This window comes from Nomascus leucogenys, chromosome 16 (genome assembly GCF_006542625.1).
Source record: "Nomascus leucogenys isolate Asia chromosome 16, Asia_NLE_v1, whole genome shotgun sequence".
Lineage (NCBI taxonomy): Eukaryota > Metazoa > Chordata > Mammalia > Primates > Hylobatidae > Nomascus > Nomascus leucogenys.
The window spans coordinates 80,749,017-80,767,059 of NC_044396.1; the positions used below are offsets into that span (position 1 = coordinate 80,749,017).

The window sequence follows — 18,043 nt, forward strand, 5'->3', positions numbered from 1 at the left end:
AAGATGATCATTCAGAAACACAGTTTCTAGGTTATATAAGATTAGAATGTTTTCAATTTTTTTAAATTAAAATGGTAAAGTGTTTTCCAGTTGGCTGTGCCATTTTACGTTCCTACAATGTATGAGTAATCTAGTTTCTCGCATCCTTGCCAGCATCTGATGTTGTCACTATTTGTATTTTTACCATTTTGATAGGTGTAGAGAGATATAATTGTAATGTTAATTTCCATTCCCCTAGTGACTAATTATGTTGAACATCTTTTCATATGCTTATTTGCCATCTGTATCTTCACTGCAGTGAAATGTTTCCTGATGTAATCTTTTTCATTTTCTAATAATGCTGGTTTTTACTGTTCAATTTTGAGAACATATATGTAATATATATTAAGCACTAGTTTTTTGTCAAATACTGTATGTGGTTTTCAAACATTTTTTCTTCCGTTCTATTATAGCTTCTCTCTTCATCCTCTTAATGGAGTCTTTTGCAAAAGAGAAGCATTACATTTTGATGGAGTCTAATTTATTCATTTTTCAAATAAATATTGTTTGGGGTTTTTATCTAGGATCCCCTTGCCTAGCACTAGATCCTGAAGACAAGATTTTCTCCTATGTTTTCTTCTAGAAGTCTTATAGTAATGTTTTATATCTAAATATGTGGTCTATTTTGAATTAAATTTTTTATAAGTTGTGACAATCTAGTTGAAGTTTGATTTTTGCCTATGAATATCCAATTGCTCCTGCACCATTTGTTGAAACAGCAATCTTTTTTCCCACTAAATTGCTTTAGTACTTTTGTCAAAATTGTTGGATATATTTGTCTTGCTCTGTCTCTCGGTTCTCTGTTCTCATTTCTTAGTCTATGTGTCTCTCCTCTGCCAATACCATGCATCCTTGACTACTGTAATTATATAAGAAGTTGAGATCAGACTGATTTCTTCTACATTATTAGTCATTTTTAAAGACTGTTTTAGCTATTCTGGTTCCTTTGCCTTTTCATGTAAATTATTGAATACCCTATATCTATAAAAACTCTCACTGAGATTTTGATAAAAATTGCCTTACACATGAATATCAATTTGGGGAAGACTGGCATCTTTGCTATGTTGAGTTTTCCAATCCAGAAGATAGTATATTTCTCCATGTGTTTAGATCTTTTACTTCTTTTGTCAATATTTTGTATTTTTCAGCATACAAGTTCTTTATGTGTTTTGTTAGATTTATACCAAAGTATTTCATCTTTTTTTTTTTAGTATTTTTAATTTGTGTCTACGTGTTCAGAGGTAGTACGTAGAAACACAAGTGATTTTCATATTTTTATCTTATATCATGAAATCTTGCTGAACTCATTTAGTCATTTATAAGTTCTGCTCATTATATTTGTATGAGTTTTTAAAATAGTTTTTAAATTTTTTTCTACGTTGATAATCTTGTCTTCTGCAAGAAATAACAGTTCTGTTTTTCCATTTGTTCTGTTTTTATTTTATCTCCTTCACTTGCCTTTTGCGCTGGGTAGAATGTCCAGCACTATTTTGAATCAGAGTAGTGACAGTGGGCGTCCTTACTTTGTTCCTGATCTTAAGGCTTTTGTCATTATAATGTTAGCTATAGTGTTTTTTTGCATAAGCTCTTTAACAGTTGAAGAAGTTTTCCTCTATTTTATTTTTCCTAAGGTTTTTATTGTGAGTGAGTATTGAATATGGTTAAATGTTTTTATACATTAATATAATCATGTGTTCTTTGTTAGCTTTAATAAGGTGGATTACATTGATAAATTTTCAAATATCAAACCAGCATTACATTCCTGAAATAAAACCCACTTGGTTATGGTGTATAATTTTTACATATTGCTAAATTCTGTTTGCTAATATTTTGCTAAGGATTTTTTGCTAATATTTTGCTAAGGATTTTTTTGCTAAGGATTTTTTGCTAAGGATTTTTTGCTAAGGATTTTTTGCTAAGGATTTTTTACATCTAAATGAGTAATATTGATTTGTCAGTAGTTTTTTTTTGTTTCATGAGTAATATTGATTTGTCAGTAGGTTTTTTTTGTTTCATCTTTGTCTGGTTTTGATATCAGAGCAATACTAGCTACATAAAATTAACTGAGAAGTGCTCACTACCATTTTCAGGAAAATCATGTAGAATTGGTGTTAATCTTTTCTGAATATTTGGTAGAATTTTCTAGTAAACCATTTATGTCCAGAGATATTAAAGGAGGGAGCTTAATTATGAATTTAAATTATTTAGTAGTTATAGAAATATTCTGATGATCTATTTTATAATTATTGGGTTGTGGTAGCTGGCATTTTTCAATAAATTAGTCCTTTTCATCTAAGTTTTTATTTATTTATTTATTTATTTTAAATTGTAGCTCTGAGGCATTTTATTATAAAAACTTAGTACTCATATACATAAACTAATATGAACTTAAAATTCATCATACATTTACTTCATTTTTTAGCTTGACCTTCTAGTAAATCTTTAGCTTCATTGATTTTGGCTGCTATATAAGGAGATCCTCCTTTGTCAGGATGATTTAAAAGCATAATTCGTCAATAAGCATCTCTTATTTTCCCTTTATTGGCAGTAGGGCTTACACCTAGTATTAATGCTGCTTCCCGTTTTGTCATTTTGGGTTCAAACCCACCTCTATAATAGCCACCACTGAAGGCAGATTTTGGTAGGCTTTGAAAAACTTGTTTTACTTGAGGCTCCATATGCTTCATGGCTTGCAAAACATAACGGCCTGCAAATCCTGCAGCAGCAATGGTCAGTCCAACTGCTACCACTGTACTGGCCATGGCTCCGGCTGGGCTCCCTTGTTTCCACCGGGAGCACGGCTGAATATTTCCTTATTTTCTTTTTTAGATTTGCAGAGAATGTACTGCTATCACTTGATTTTCTTTTTGGTGTTGGTAATTTGCATCTCCTTTCTGTTTTATTTGTTAGTCTTGATAGAGGTTTGTTTATCTTATTTTTTCAAATAATTAGCTTTAATTCATTATGTTTTTCTATATTTTTATTATTTCAGTTTCATTAATTTCTGCCCTTATATTCATTATTATTCTGCTTGCTTTGGACTTATTTTGATTTGCTCCTTTCATAGGTTCTTAAAGTGGAGGCTTAGTTTTTATTTGAGACTTTTCTTTTTTCATAACTTATGCATTTAGAGCTATAAACGTCTCTGTTATCACTGCTTTATCTGTCCTAAAAATTTTGATATATTGTATTGTCATTTTTATTTCAGGTCAATGTATTTTTTTATTTCCTTTGAAAATTTCTCTTTGACCCATGGATTATTTAGAAGTCTGTTCTTTAGTTTTTAATTGTTTGGCAATTTTGCTGTTACCTTTTGGTTATTGATTTCTGATTTCCATTGTAGTAGAGAATATACTGTATGTGATTTCCATTTTATAAAAATTTGTTGAGGTTTGTTTTATGACCAAGAGTATGGTCTATTTTGTTACATAATTTGTGGGGCCTTAAAAAAATAATATTCAGCTCTTGCTAGGTGGAAAGCTACATAAGTATTCATTAAATCCTATCGACTGCTGGTGGCATTGAGTTTTTCTATATCAGTAAAAAGAAGATATTGAAGTCTATATCTAAAACTCTAAATTTGTCTGTTTCTCTTTTGAGTTCTATCAGTTTTGCTTCATGTATTTTGCAGCTCTGTTGTTTGGTACATGCATATTTCAGATTGCTATGTCTTCTTGACTTATATGTTCTTTTCTCAATCTATACTATTCTTCTCTGTCTGTGATCATTGTCTTTGCTCTACAGTATACTTTTTATAATATTAATATAGCCCTTTCTGCTCTCCTTAGATTAATGTTTGTATGATAAATTATTTTTCACTATTTTACTTTTAATTTGTCTATATTGTTATATGTGAAGTCAGTGTCTTGCAGACAGCATATAGTTTGTTCATAATTTTTAATCCCCTCAGCCAAACACTCCCTTTTCATTGATATGTTTAAGCAGTTTACATTTAATGTACTTATTGGTATGTTAGTACTTAAGTCTGCATTTTATAGTTTTGTTTTCTGGTTTTCCTTTTTGTTTCCTTTCTCCTGCTCTTCTTTTTTTTACTTGAACACTTTATAGGATCTCATTTTGATTTATTTATAATATTTTTCAGTATCTTTATATGGCTTTTATAGTGGTTGTTCTGAATATTAAGTTTATATGACATAAATTATCATAGTCTACTGATGTCATCATTTTAGGAGTTTTAGTCAAATATAGAAAGCTTATCTCCTTTTATGTCCCTTTACCTTCTCACATTTATATTATAGTCATCTTAAATATTTACCTACGCAAATTGAGAATCAATTTAGACAGCGCTATACCCTCTACTTCAACTATCAAACATAATTTAGAAGACCCAAGAAGAGAAGGAAAACCTGTTGAACTCGCCCATGTGTTTCCTTACTGTGTTCTTTCTTCCTGCTTTCTGTTTAGAAAATTTCCTTTAGTCATGCTTACAGTGTAGGTCTCCAGGTGACAAATTCTTTTTCATGGAATCTCTTGGTTTATGTTTCCTACCAAATTTAAAATGTTCTCAGCCATTATTTATTTAAGGGCTTTTTCAGCTTCTACTCTTTTTCTTCTACAACTCTGCTGACACAAATGTTACATCTTCTGCTTTCTCTCCACAGGTCTCCTGAGGTTTTTTTTTTTTTTCTATTGTTTAATCTACTTTCTCTCTCGTCAGATTGGTTAGTTTCCATTTTTCAGTTTTCCAGTTTGCTTATCGATTTCTAATTTCCATTGTACTAGACAATGTATGCTATATATAATATAATAATCATTTAAAAAATTGTCAAGGTTTGCTTATGGCCAAGGCTATAGTCTTATCTTGTTGTATATTTTGGGGTTCCTTGAAAAAAAATTGTATTCCACTCTTGCTGTGTAGACTGTTATATAAATGTTAATTAAATCATATTGATTTATGCCACCTGTATTCTGCTGTTGTGGTCATCCACTGAACTTTGTATGTGTTATTATATTTTTTGAGAACTAAATTTTTAATCTGGTTCTTATTTGCATCTTCTTTGTTTGCTAAGACTTTCTAATTCTTTTCTGAGGTTTTCTATGTTATAAAATTTGTTTCTAGTGTGTTTGTAGTGCTTGTTGAAACAATTTTATTATGGCTGCTTTAAAATATTTGTCAGATATTTCTAACATATCTGACATCTCTGTGTTGGAATCTATTTACTGCCTTTTTAATTTAGATCTTTCTGGTTCTTGTTAAAATGACTCATTTTCAATGGAAAGCTTTGCATTTTTTAATTGTTCTATAAGATTATGGATCTCTTATTTAAATCTTCTGTCTTAACTGGCTTTTTTCTGATATCACTCTGGCATTAGAAGAAGGAGACAATTCCTCATTACTGTCAGGTAAAGGCAGAAGACCAAATTTCCCACTTGGCCTACTGTTGAGCTGTGGTGAGACTTTTGACTCCCAAAAGAGTCTCCACTGACACTCTAATGAGGATGGTCCCATTACTGCTGAAAGATTATGAACATCTTGACTCTTCACAAAGACTTTTCTGACACCATCTCAGTAAGGAAATTAGGGGTACCTTATTGCTGCCAGCCAGAGGTAAAAGTCAAGCTTTCTACATGGTCTACAGGTAAAGAGTGGCCTTGTTATTGTCTTGCTTGAATAAAAGTTCAATTTCTTTACTTGACTTTCTTGACACCACCCCAGCAGGGGTATTGAGGCACTTTGTTACATCCTCATGAGGCTCACCCCTCAGCCTTTGCTAAGTCTAGGCTCACCACTCAGTCTTTGCTTTCACGACTTGGAATAAGGCTAGGTCATCTGCAGTATTGTGCTTGAGTAGGGTTGTTATTGTCTAAAAGTTTTTTGTCTCACTAACTGGCCCCTTTCCTCATCCTTGGCTAGAGAGATCAGGCTTTTGTTGAAGCTCTTGTAAAAAATATTCTGTGCCCATTGGTATTTCTAGTTTGATGGCTTCTCTACTCCTAAGTGTGGTATATATGAGGCAAAAACAAAACCTAGCTAACTTACCACCTTGTCATTCCTCAGGATCTGAGGTTTCTAGTTGGTCTGCTCAGAGTCTTCTTATGCTTGCTTTATTTACGATATCCAGAGTTTTAGTTTTACTTAGCACAAGTAATAGAGAAAAAGTATTTCCATTCAATTTTCCTGAAAATGAAAGTCCACTGACACTGTAGATTTCTAAGAGTCTGAAGAGTTAATATAACATACAAGATTTTTTAGTCAGCAAAATATTGGAGATAACCTTCTGCTTCATATATACAGATGTTCCCTGGGCCACACACAGAAAATTTGAAAAACAATCTAATCTTCAGCCCCCTAAAGCAATTATCACTGGCAAAATTATGTTCCCAGAACACAATATTTACCATTGCCAAAAAGCATAGCAGAAACTCAGTGATATGTGAGTGAAAGGGAAAAACCTGGTATGGTCTTACCATAATGCTAGGCAGTTTGTGCCATATTTCTTGAATGAATGACTTATGAGTTTAAACTCAATTGAGAGAAATCTTCCAGCAATATTTTGGCATTATGCATTCACCTATTTTAGAAGAAAATCAACCTGTACATAATTTATTTCTAGTTGATACCCTGGTGTTTAACCTAGATCCCTTGTAGTGCCAACAAAGCCATGTCTTCAGTTGCTGATGACTGACAGCTGAGTCTGCACTGGGACTATTTCTTGGCTAACAGGATCTACTTCACTAAAGCCCACAGCCCTCCCAGGAGGCTGTGGCTCAGACAATGACTGACTCATGTAGGGATACAAAGTCCTGTTTTCTTGCTGTAATTTGAGACAACTCTGAAAGGCCATTCTAGTTTCAGAGATTTCTGTAGGACCTGCAGAGATCCTCAGTTGCTACCATATCATGACTCGTTTTCAACCAATGCTCTCTTCTGTCTTCCATACTTCCTTATAAGGGTATCTTCTGATAAATTTCCTGCATGCATTCTCCATATTAAATTACTTTTTCTCGGAAAACAATTTAAGCTCTTAATGTCCATTTCTTACTTGAACCTTGTATTTCTCACTTTATGGTCCCGAAATGAGTGCAAAACAGCATCAAAATTAACCTATGGACAGAAAATTTTGGTCTTGTGCCTTATTAACTCTTTCTATAATCATTTGATATGGAATTGTTTTGGCTTAAGATATCTGATCACCAGGAAGTTTTCTCCCTCATATGTCCTTAATAAACTAGAGTTAACTAGAAGCCTCATAATGGAGAGGGAACATTTGTTGAGTATGTAGACAATACTCAGGGATCCAAGGGTTGCACCTCCAAAGAGCCTTCCTTGTCCATGAGTCCAACATGGCACTAGAGGCAGTGCACACAGGGCTATACACTTTGGCCTGACACTGACAATTTAAGGCCAGGATTTCACTAGTGCTCTGGAGTACACATTGAGCTTAGCTTCCTTGAGCTTGAATAGTTGTAAATATGTTTTTGACCACCATTGCCCATAAAGCTTTCAAAAAGTCTTTCTCGTATTTTTGAATCTTTGCCTTAACATTCCTTTTTAAGAAGAAATATGCCTGCATATTCAGCTACAATGGCCTGCACCCCGAGGCTGTCACCTTGGCAGAGGCCTGCAGATATGGACCTTTTACAAGGTCAGCATGGGTTGAGAAAATGAATGCTTGCTGCCTATAGTCTAATATTTGCCACGGCTGCATCTCTACTTTTCCACACATGAATTTGCCAGGGTCACTCATAGACTTTCCCAGATTTTGAGAACCTTTGCTTAAGTCTTGACTTTTGCTTAGATTATTGTCTCACTATAAGAATCCTCTTGCCTCAGGAAGAAAAACCACCACAAATTACAGTCACCCTCCAAACTATAAATAAAGCATGCTGGCTTAAAGCTTCTTGCCCAGCTGCAGCGTTTAAAACCTTGGATTGATAAAAGCTCCCCAATTAAACAGTCAGGCCCCAAATGCTCTGCCATCACAAAGTCCAAGGTTTGCAGCCAACACTGCCTAGACACTCCAAAAGCTTCTCTTTGTGAAATTGTGTTCTTCCAATTTCTACTGTTTTACTTATTCATTCCTCAATGTTCTCAATGTGCAAGATATGCCTCTTGGAGGAGGCATATTAAGCACCTCTTTTTCATCTGGTATCTGAATAATTTTGGCAGTTGGAGGTCACCTTTTTGCTTGGTATGAAAACCAAATGGGCCTGTTTAATGGACTCCAGAATTGGGTAGATTTATCTACCTGGCCTTTGGTAGTCCTCAGCATGGGCAATGTAAGACGTTAGTTACCAAAGCAAGCCCAAGTGATTCTCAATTTCACAATCAGATGAGTCACTCCAACTGTTTTTGTAAATTTCATAATTATCATTAACTTACAGGCAATACTCGGAGTCCATGTTAATTATTCTTTCATACCTACTTTACAAAATATACACAATAGCTTTTATCTTTCCTGTACTAATTTTGGCTTCCTTATGTAATATTTTCTGCCACAATGTGTAAAGCCCAGTTTGCATCAAATAGCAAATGCAATTAAATAAAAGAAAACATTATCATCTGTTTTACTGTGAAGTTCCCAAAGTCTACCAGCAATAAATAGAGACATCAAGATATTAAAGTGCTTTTTTTCTTTGTCTATAAGTTGGGTCTAAAATGTTTAAGTCAATAAAATTAATTATAATAATATAGTTATGCAAATATCGTGCAGAGCCAAAGGGGGTGATTGACCTAAAGAGAAATAAATGTTACCATATGCTGCTAAATTAGCCATGTGCTTCTCAAATGAGTGTTACAACTCTTAAGAATTTGTTAAATTTCTATAATTGTATTTTAGCTTCCTTTATTCTCCTAATATCAGCTGCTACAACCAGCTGCCACAATTTCTTTTTTTGAGACAGAGTCTTGCTCTGTCACTGAGGCTGGAGTGCAGTGGTGCTATCTCAGCTCACTGCAACCTTGGCCACCTGGGTTCAAGCGATCCTCCTGCTTCAGCCTCCTAAGTAACTGGCGTTACAGCCACCCACACCCATGCCCAACTAATTTTTGTATTTTTAGTAGACACAGCGTTTCACCATGTTGGTCAGGCTGGTCTCAAACTCATGACCTCAAGTGATCTACCCGCCTAGGCCTCCCAGAGTGCTGGGATTACAGGCATGAGCTACCGTGCCTGGCCACAATTTCTTATCTCATGTCATCTTTTTCGTTGTTGTTTTGTTCAAATACATCCTTAGATAATTTTTTCAGATTCAGTACATGGGTGTTATTATTTCTGAGTTCTTGCATTTCTAGATATGTCTTTAATGCAGTAAGGGGTTTGCTTCTAATAGCCAGTGTCATTGCTGAGATATGATATAAGTCTGATTTAGTGAAAGTTTTTTATTTTCTTCTTTCAGGAAAAACGGATTTTTCTATTTTTTCTGCAGTGTTCTGAAAAATGAGTAGCATGTGTTTAGGCATTTCTTTTCTTTCTTTATTTTCTTTTTCCTATTTTTAGTTTTCTTGCCAATCAGGAGAAGTAAGTCTTTATTCAATTGAGGAAAATGTTCTAATAATTTGCTGATTATCTTCTCCCTCCATTGTGTCTATTTATTTACTTTGATTTTTGGTTTTTGAGACAGCCTCACTCTATTGCCCAAGCTGGAGTACAGTGGTGTGATTATTGCTCACTGCAGCCTCGAACTCCTGGGCTCAAGCAATCTTCCTGTCTCAGCCTCTGGAGTAGCTGGGACTACAAGCACATACCATCACACCTGACTACATTTTAAAGATTTTTTTGTAGAGATGGGGCTTTGCTATGTTGCCAGCTGGCCTCAAAAGATCCTATGACCTTGGTATTTTATTTTTAAAGTTTCGTTTAGGTAGATTTTGATTCTCTCGGGTATACCCCCTATAACTTTACATGTTTTGCTCTTATTTTATATTTCTTTGGGTTTTTGCCCTAGTTTCTGCAACATTTTCTTCATTTTTGCTACCTTTTTGCTAATATGTTTTTTGTCATGCGTATTTTATGGATAAAATTTTAAGCTAAATTAAACTTTTGGCAATCAAATATCTAATTTTCAAGAAATAGTTATCCATACTATTATGTGACTACACTATCGACTTAAGTCTTTTTACTCTAATAATCTTATCATTATTATTATTTTCATTTTTCATTCTCCCTGAGTTATCCATATCTTTCCCAGGGTCAGTTTTATGTTGGTCCTTTACTTTCATGCTGTTGGGTTTTTTTTTTAACGTTTCTGGTAAAAATGGCTAGCCAACACACCCTCCGCCCCACTGTCCCGCAACGCAACTTTTTTGAAGTATAATATGCTGGAATTTCTTTCACAGTTGCGAAGGTCTCTTTCCCTTACAGATTCCTTCTTTGATTGAAAGATACAACTTGAAACTCTAAGTGGATGGAATTTGTCCATAGACATATTTAATTTTAGGGAAATCAGGTAGGCAAGCAGGTAAAGGAATAATTTGGTAAAATAATAGGCTTTTCTCTGGGAATGGAGCATCTTAATGAAATTCTCTTTGGATGAGATCTACCTTCATATTTTTTCTCCACATCTTTGTCATTTGTTAAGAGTTAAACTTTTTACACTCTTTCCTGCTTCTGTTCTAGACCTCCATACCCATTCTGGAAGTCTTCCCCATTCAAATTTTTCATTTTCTATGGAGAGCAATTTCTTTGGAAGTGTTATCGTGGAAAACCAACTTTCTTCTTATACTGAATACTTTAAATAGCATTAGGAAAACAACATGCTCAAGTACTCTAAGACGAAATTCCCACACTACTTACTCTGTGTATTAGTCGGGGTTCTCTAGAGGGACAGAACTAATAGGATGGATGGATGGATGTACAGATAGATAGATGATAGATAGATAGATAGATAGATAGATCGATCGATAGATCAATAGATAGGGGAGTTTATTAAGATTAACCTTCACGATCAGAAGGTCTCACAGTAGGCTGTCTGCATGCTGAGGAGCAAGGAGAGCCAGTCGGAGTCCCAAAACTGAAGAACTTGAAGCCCAATATTTGAGGGCAAGAAGCATCCAGCACAGGAGAAAGATGCAGGCTGGGAGGCTAGGCCAGTCTCGCCTTGCCACGTTTTTCTGCCTGCTTTATTTACATTCACTGGCAGCTGATTAGATTGTGCCCACCAGATTAAGGGTAGACTTGCCTTCCCCAGCCCACTAACTCAAATGTTAATCTCTTTTGGCAACACCCTCACAGACACACCCAGGATCAATACTTTGTATCCCTCAATCCAATCAAGTTGACACTCATATTAACTGTAACACTCTGGTAACTGTCTGACCCTCCTCCACATTCTTTTTACTGGTCACATCTGGTCATTGGTGGAAAAAATACAAAAACAAAACTAGTTCTCATCTTAGGTGCTTTGGGTTGAGATTATTTCTGCTCTGTTTTTTAAAAATTTTATTCATTCTTCAACTGCTGGGTCCAAAGCCTTAACGTTTTTCTCTCAATATATATTTGATCAAGTAGTAAATTCTATGTGTTCTACCTTGAAAATATATCCAGAATCTACCTACATTCATTGTTATTAATTTGTTCCCCTGGTGTTCGGCCAGTATCAGCTTTTCCCAATCTATTTCACACAGTGACAATGAGAACATGCCTCAAAACTTTAATATCTAAGAATACCTCAGGATTGAGGTTTTCCAAGTTACAAATTACCCAGCTGAGACTAAGGATTCTTACTGTTTCAATTTGATTTTATCTGCTTTGTTAACAGGTGAGTACTCAGAGAAAAATATGGCAATGTCTTTTGCTGAAGCTTTCATTAAAAATAGTATAATGACATTATGTGTAAAAGGACTGTCAGTAAATCCTTCCAAAAATACAGGAGTATAAACCCACTGAAAATTCTATTCACTATTTTTTTTTTTTTTGAGACGGAGTCTCGCTCTATTCACTATTTTAAAGAGAGTAAAGATCGTATACCAGGAATCATGACACTAAAATATTTTTTACCTATTTTTTTATTTTATTATTATTGTACTTTAAGTTTTAGGGTACATGTGCACAATGTGCAGGTTTGTTACATATGTATACAGGTGCCATGTTGGTGTACTGCACCGATGAACTCGTCATTTAGCATTAGGTATATCTCCTAATGCTATCCCTCCCCCCTCCCCCCACCACACAACAGTCCCCAGTGTGTGATGTTCCCCTTCCTGTGTCCATGTGTTCTCATTGTTCAATTCCCACCTATGAGTGTGAACATGCGATGTTGGGTTTTTTCTCCTTGGGATAGTTTGCTGAGAATGATGATTTCTAGTTTCATCCATGTTCCTAAAAAGGACATGAACGCATCATTTTTTTATGGCTGCATAGTATTCCATGGTGTATATGTGCCACATTTTCTTAATCCAGTCTATCGTTGTTGGACATTTGGGTTGGTTCCAAGTCTTTGCTATTGTGAATAGTGCCACAATAAACATACGTGTGCATGTGTCTTTATAGCAGCATGATTTATAGTCCTTTGGGTATATACCCAGTAATGGGATGGCTGGGTCAAATGGTATTTCTAGTTCTAGATCCCTGAGGAATTGCCACACTGACTTCCACAATGGTTGAACTAGTTTACAGTCCCACCAACAGTGTAAAAGTGTTCCTATTTCTCCACATCCTCTCCAGCACCTGTTGTTTCCTGACTTTTTAATGATGGCCATTCTAACTGGTGTGAGATGGTATCTCACTGTGGTTTTGATTTGCATTTCTCTGATGGCCAGTGATGATGAGCATTTTTTCATGTGTTTTTTGGCTGCATAAATGTCTTCTTTTGAGAAGTGTCTGTTCATATCCTTCACCCACTTGTTGATGGGGTTGTTTGTTTTTTTCTTGTAAATTTGTTTGAGTTCATTGTAGATTCTGGATATTAGCCCTTTGTCAGATGAGTAGGTTGCAGAAATTTTCTCCCATTCTGTAAGTTGCCTGTTCACTCTGATGGTAGTTTCTTTTGCTGTGCAGAAGCTCTTTAGTTTAATTAGATCCCATTTGTCAATTTTGGCTTTTGTTGTCATTGCTTTTGGTGTTTTAGACATGAAGTCCTTGCCCATGCCTATGTCCTGAATGGTATTGCCTAGGTTTTCTTCTAGGGTTTTTATGGTTTTAGGTCTAACATGTAAGTCTTTAATCCATCTTGAATTAATTTTTGTATAAGGTGTAAGGAAGGGATCCAGTTTCAGCTTTGTACATATGGCTGGCCAGTTTTCTCAGCACCATTTATTAAATAGGGAATCCTTTCCCCATTGCTTGTTTTTGTCAGATTTGTCAAATATCAGATAGTTGTAGATTTGCAGCATTATTTCTGAGGGCTCTGTTCCGTTCCATTGATCTATATCTCTGTTTTGGTACCAGTACCATGCTGTTTTGGTTACTGTAGTCTTGTAGTATAGTTTGAAGTCAGGTAGCGTCATGCCTCTGGCTTTGTTCTTTTGGCTAAGGATTGACTTGGTGATGTGGGCTCTTTTTTGGTTCCATATGAACTTTAAAGTAGTTTTTTCCAATTCTGTGAAGAAATTGGTAGCTTGATGGGGATGGCATTGGTAGCTTGATGGGGATGGCATTGTAGCTTGATGGGGATGGCATTGAATCTATAAATTACCTTGGGCAGTATGGCCATTTTCACGATATTGATTCTTCCTACCCCTGAGCATGGAATGTTCTTCCATTTGTTTGTATCCTCTTATTTCATTGAGCAGTGGTTTGTAGTTCTCCTTGAAGAGGTCCTTCACATCCCTTGTAAGTTGGATTCCTAGGTATTTTATTCTCTGTGAAGCAATTATGAATGGGAGTTCACTCATGATTTGGCTGTCTGTCTGTTATTGGTGTATAAGAATGCTTGTGATTTTTGTACATTGATTTTGTATCCTGAGACTTTACTGAAGTTAGCTTAAAGGGATTATGGGCTTAGACAGTGGGGTTTTCTAGATATACAGTCATGTCATCTGCAAACAGGGACAATTTGACCTCCTCTTTTCCTAATTGAATATGCTTTATTTCCTTCTCCTGCCTAATTGCCCTGGCAAGAAATTCCAACACTATGTTGAATAGGAGTGGTGAGAGAGGGCATCCCTGTCTTGTGCCAGTTTTCAAAGGGAATGCTTGTAGTTTTTGCCCATTCAGTATGATGTTGGCTGTGGGTTTGTCATAAATAGCTCTTATTATATTGAGATACATTCCATCAATACCTAATTTATTGAGAGTTTTTAGCATGAAAGGTTGTTGAATTTTGTCAAGGACTTTTCTGCATCTATTGAGATAATCATGAGGTTTTTGTCTTTGGTTCTGTTTATATGCTAGATTACATTTATTGATTTGTGTCTGTTGAACCAGCCTTGCATCCCAGGGATAAAGCCCACTTGATCATGGTGGATAAGCTTTTTGATATGCCGCTGGATTTGGTTTGCCAGTATTTTATTGAGGATTTTTGCATCAATGTTCATCAGGGATATTGGTCTAAAATTCTCTTTTTTGGTTGTGTCTCTGCCCGGCTTTGGTATCAGGATGATGCTGGCCTCATAAAATGAGTTAGGGAGGATTTCCTCTTTTTCTATTGATTGGAATAGTTTCAGAAGGAATGGTACCAGTTCCTCCTTGTACCTCTGGTAGAATTCTGCTGTGAATCCATCTGGTCCTGGAATCTTTTTTGTTGGTAAGCTATTGATTATTGCCACAAATACAGAGCCTGTTATTGGTCTATTCAGAGATGCAACTTCTTCCTGGTTTAGTCTTGGGAGGATGTATGTGTCGAGGAATTTATCCATTTCTTCTAGATTTTCTAGTTTATTTGCATAGAGGTGTTTGTAGTATTCGCTGATGGTAGTTTGTATTTCTGTGGGATCAGTGGTGATATCTCCTGTATTATTTTTTATTGCATCTATTTGATTCTTCTCTCTTTTCTTCTTTATTAGTCTTGCTAGTGGTCTATCAATTTTGTTGATCTTTTCAAAAAACCAGCTCTTGGATTCATTGATTTTTTTGAAGGGTTTTTTTGTGTGTCTATTTCCTTCAGTTCTGCTCTGATTTTAGTTATTTCCTGCCTTCTGTGTGTTTGCTCTTGCTTTTCTAGTTCTTTTAATTGTGATGTTAGGGTGTCAATTTTGGATCTTTCCTGCTTTCTCTTATGGGCATTTAGTGCTATAAATTTCCCTCTACACACTGCTTTGAATGTGTCCCAGAGATTCTGGAATGTTGTGTCTTTGTTCTCACTGGTTTCAAAGAATATCTTTATTTCTGCCTTCATTTCGTTATGTACCCAGTAGTCATTCAGGAGCAGGTTGTTCAGTTTCCATGTAGTTGACTGGTTTTGAGTGAGTTTCTTAATCCTGAGTTCTAGTTTGATTGCACTGTGGTCTGAGAGACAGTTTGTTATAATTTCTGTTCTTTTACATTTGCTGAGGAGTGCTTTACTTCCAACTATATGGTCAATCTTGGAATAGGTGTGCTGTGGTGCTGAAAAAAATGTATATTCTGTTGACTTTGGGTGGAGAGTTCTGTAGATGTCTATTAGGTCTGCTTGGTGCAGAGCTGAGTTTAATTCCTGGGCATCCTTGTTAACTTTCTGTCTTGTTGATCTGTCTAATGTTGACAGTGGGGTGTTAAAGTCTCCCATTATTATTGTGTGGGAGTCTAAGTCTCTTTGTAGGTCACTAAGGACTTGCTTTATGAATCTGGGTCCTCCTGTATTGGGTGCATATAGATTTAGGATAGTTAGCTCTTTTTGTTGAATTGATCCCTTTACCATTATGTAATGGCCTTCTTTGTCTCTTTTGATCTTTGTTGGTTTACAGTCTGTTTTATCAGAGACTAGGATTGCAACCCCTGCCTTTTTTTGTTTTCCATGTGCTTGGTAGATCTTCCTCCATCCCTTTATTTTGAGCCTATGTGTGTCTCTGCACGTGAGATGGGTTTCCTGAATACAGCACACTGATGGGTCTTGACTCTTTATCCAATTTGCCAGTCTGTGTCTTTTAATTGGAGCATTTAGCGCATTTATATTTAAAGTTAATATTGTTATGTGTGAATTTGATCCTGTCATTATGATGTTAGCTGGTTATTTTGCTCGTTAGTCGATGCAGTTTCTTCCTAGCCTTGATGGTCTTTACAATTTGGCATGATTTTGCAGGGGCTGGTACCGGTTGTTCCTTTCCATGTTTAGTGCTTCCTTCAGGAGCTCTTTTAGGGCAGGCCTGGTGGTGACAAAATCTCTCAGCATTTGCTTGTCTGTAAAGTATTTTATTTCTCCTTTACTTATGAAGCTTAGTTTGGCTGGATATGAAATTTTGGGTTGAAAATTCTTTTCTTTTAGAATGTTGAATATTGGCCCCCACTCTCTTCTGGCTTGTAGAGTTTCTGCCGAGAGATCTGCTGTTAGTCTGATGGGCTTCCCTTTGTGGGTAACCAGACCTTTCTCTCTGGCTGCCCTTAACATTTTTTCCTTCATTTCAACTTTGATGAATCTGACAATTATGTGTCTTGGAGTTGCTTTTCTCGAGGAGTGTCTTAGTGACATTCTCTGTATTTCCTGAATTTGAATGTTGGCCTGCCTTGCTAGATTGGAGAAGTTCTCCTGGATAATATCCTGCAGAGTGTTTTCCAACTTGGTTCCATTCGCCCCGTCACTTTCAGGTACACCAATCAGACATAGATTTGGTCTTTTCACATAGTCCCATATTTCTTGTAGGCTTTGTTCATTTCTTTTTATTCTTTTTTCTCTAAACTTCTCTTCTCACTTCATTTCATCTTCCATCGCTGATACCCTTTCTTCCAGTTGATCACATCGGCTACTGAGGCTTCTGCATACGTCACGTAGCTCTCGTGCCTCGGTTTTCAGCTCCCTCAGGTCCTTTAAGGACTTCTCTGCATTGGTTATTCTAGTTATCCATTCATCTAATTTTTTTTCAAAGTTTTTAACTTCTTTGCCATTGGTTTGAATTTCCTCCTGTAGCTCAGAGTAGTTAGGTCATCTGAAGCCTTCTTTTCTCAACTTGTCAAAGTCATTCTCCATCCAGCTTTGTTCCGTTGCTGGTGAGGAGCTGTGTTCCTTTGGAGGAGGAGATGCACTCTGCTTTTTAGAGTTTCTAGTTTTTCTGCTCTGTTTTTTTCCCATATTTGTGGTTTTATCTACCTTTGGTCTTTGATGATGGTGACGTACAGATCAGTTTTTGGTGTGGATGTCCTTTCTGTTTGTTAGTTTTCCTTCTAACAGACAGGACCCTCAGCTGCAGGTCTGTTGGAGATTGCTAGAGGTCCACTCCAGACCCTGTTTGCCTTGGTATCCACAGCAGTGGCTGCAGAACAGTGGATTTTCGTGAACCGTGAATGCTGCTGCGTGATCGTTCCTCTGGAAGTTTTGTCTCAGACGAGTACCCGGCCTTGTGAGATGTCAGTCTGCCCCTACTGGGGGGTGCCTCCTAGTTAGGCTGCTTGGGGGTCAGGGGTCAGGGACCCACTTGAGGAGTCTGTCTGCCTGTTCTCAGATCTCCAGCTGCATGCTGGGAGAACCACTACTCTCTTCAAAGCTGTCAGACAGGGACATTTAAGTCTGCAGAGGTTACCAGCTGTCTTTTTGTTTGTCTGTGCCCTGCCCCCAGAGGTGGAGCCTACAGAGGCAGGCAGGCCTCCTTGAGCTGTGGTGGGCTCCACCCAGTTTGAGATTCCCAGCTGCTTTGTTTACCTAAGCAAGCCTGGGCAATGGCAGGTGCCACTCTCCCAGCCTCACTGCCACCTTGCAGTTTGATCTCTGACTGCTGTGCTAGCAATCAGCGAGATTCTGTGGGCATAGGGCCTTCCAAACCAGGTGCAGGATATAATCTGGTGTGCCATTTTTTAAGCCCGTTGGAAAAGCGCAGTATTAGGGTGGGAGTGACCCGATTTTCCAGGTGCCGTCTGTCACCCCTTTCGTTGACTAGGAAAGGGAACTCCTTGACCCTTCATGCTTCCCAAGTGAGGCAATGCCTCGCCCTTCTTCGGCTCGTGCACGGTGCGCTGCATCCACTGTCGTGCACCCA

At 36.7% G+C, this 18,043-nt stretch overlaps 1 pseudogene across 1 annotated transcript; it reads right to left on the minus strand.

Annotated features, from left to right (window-relative positions):
* Window positions 1-2,364: 2,364 nt before the first annotated feature.
* On the minus strand, window positions 2,365-2,838 carry LOC100590007 (annotated as a pseudogene). Its single transcript, XR_179562.3, has one exon. The product of XR_179562.3 is annotated as a mitochondrial import inner membrane translocase subunit TIM14-like (transcript).
* Window positions 2,839-18,043: the final 15,205 nt, after the last annotated feature.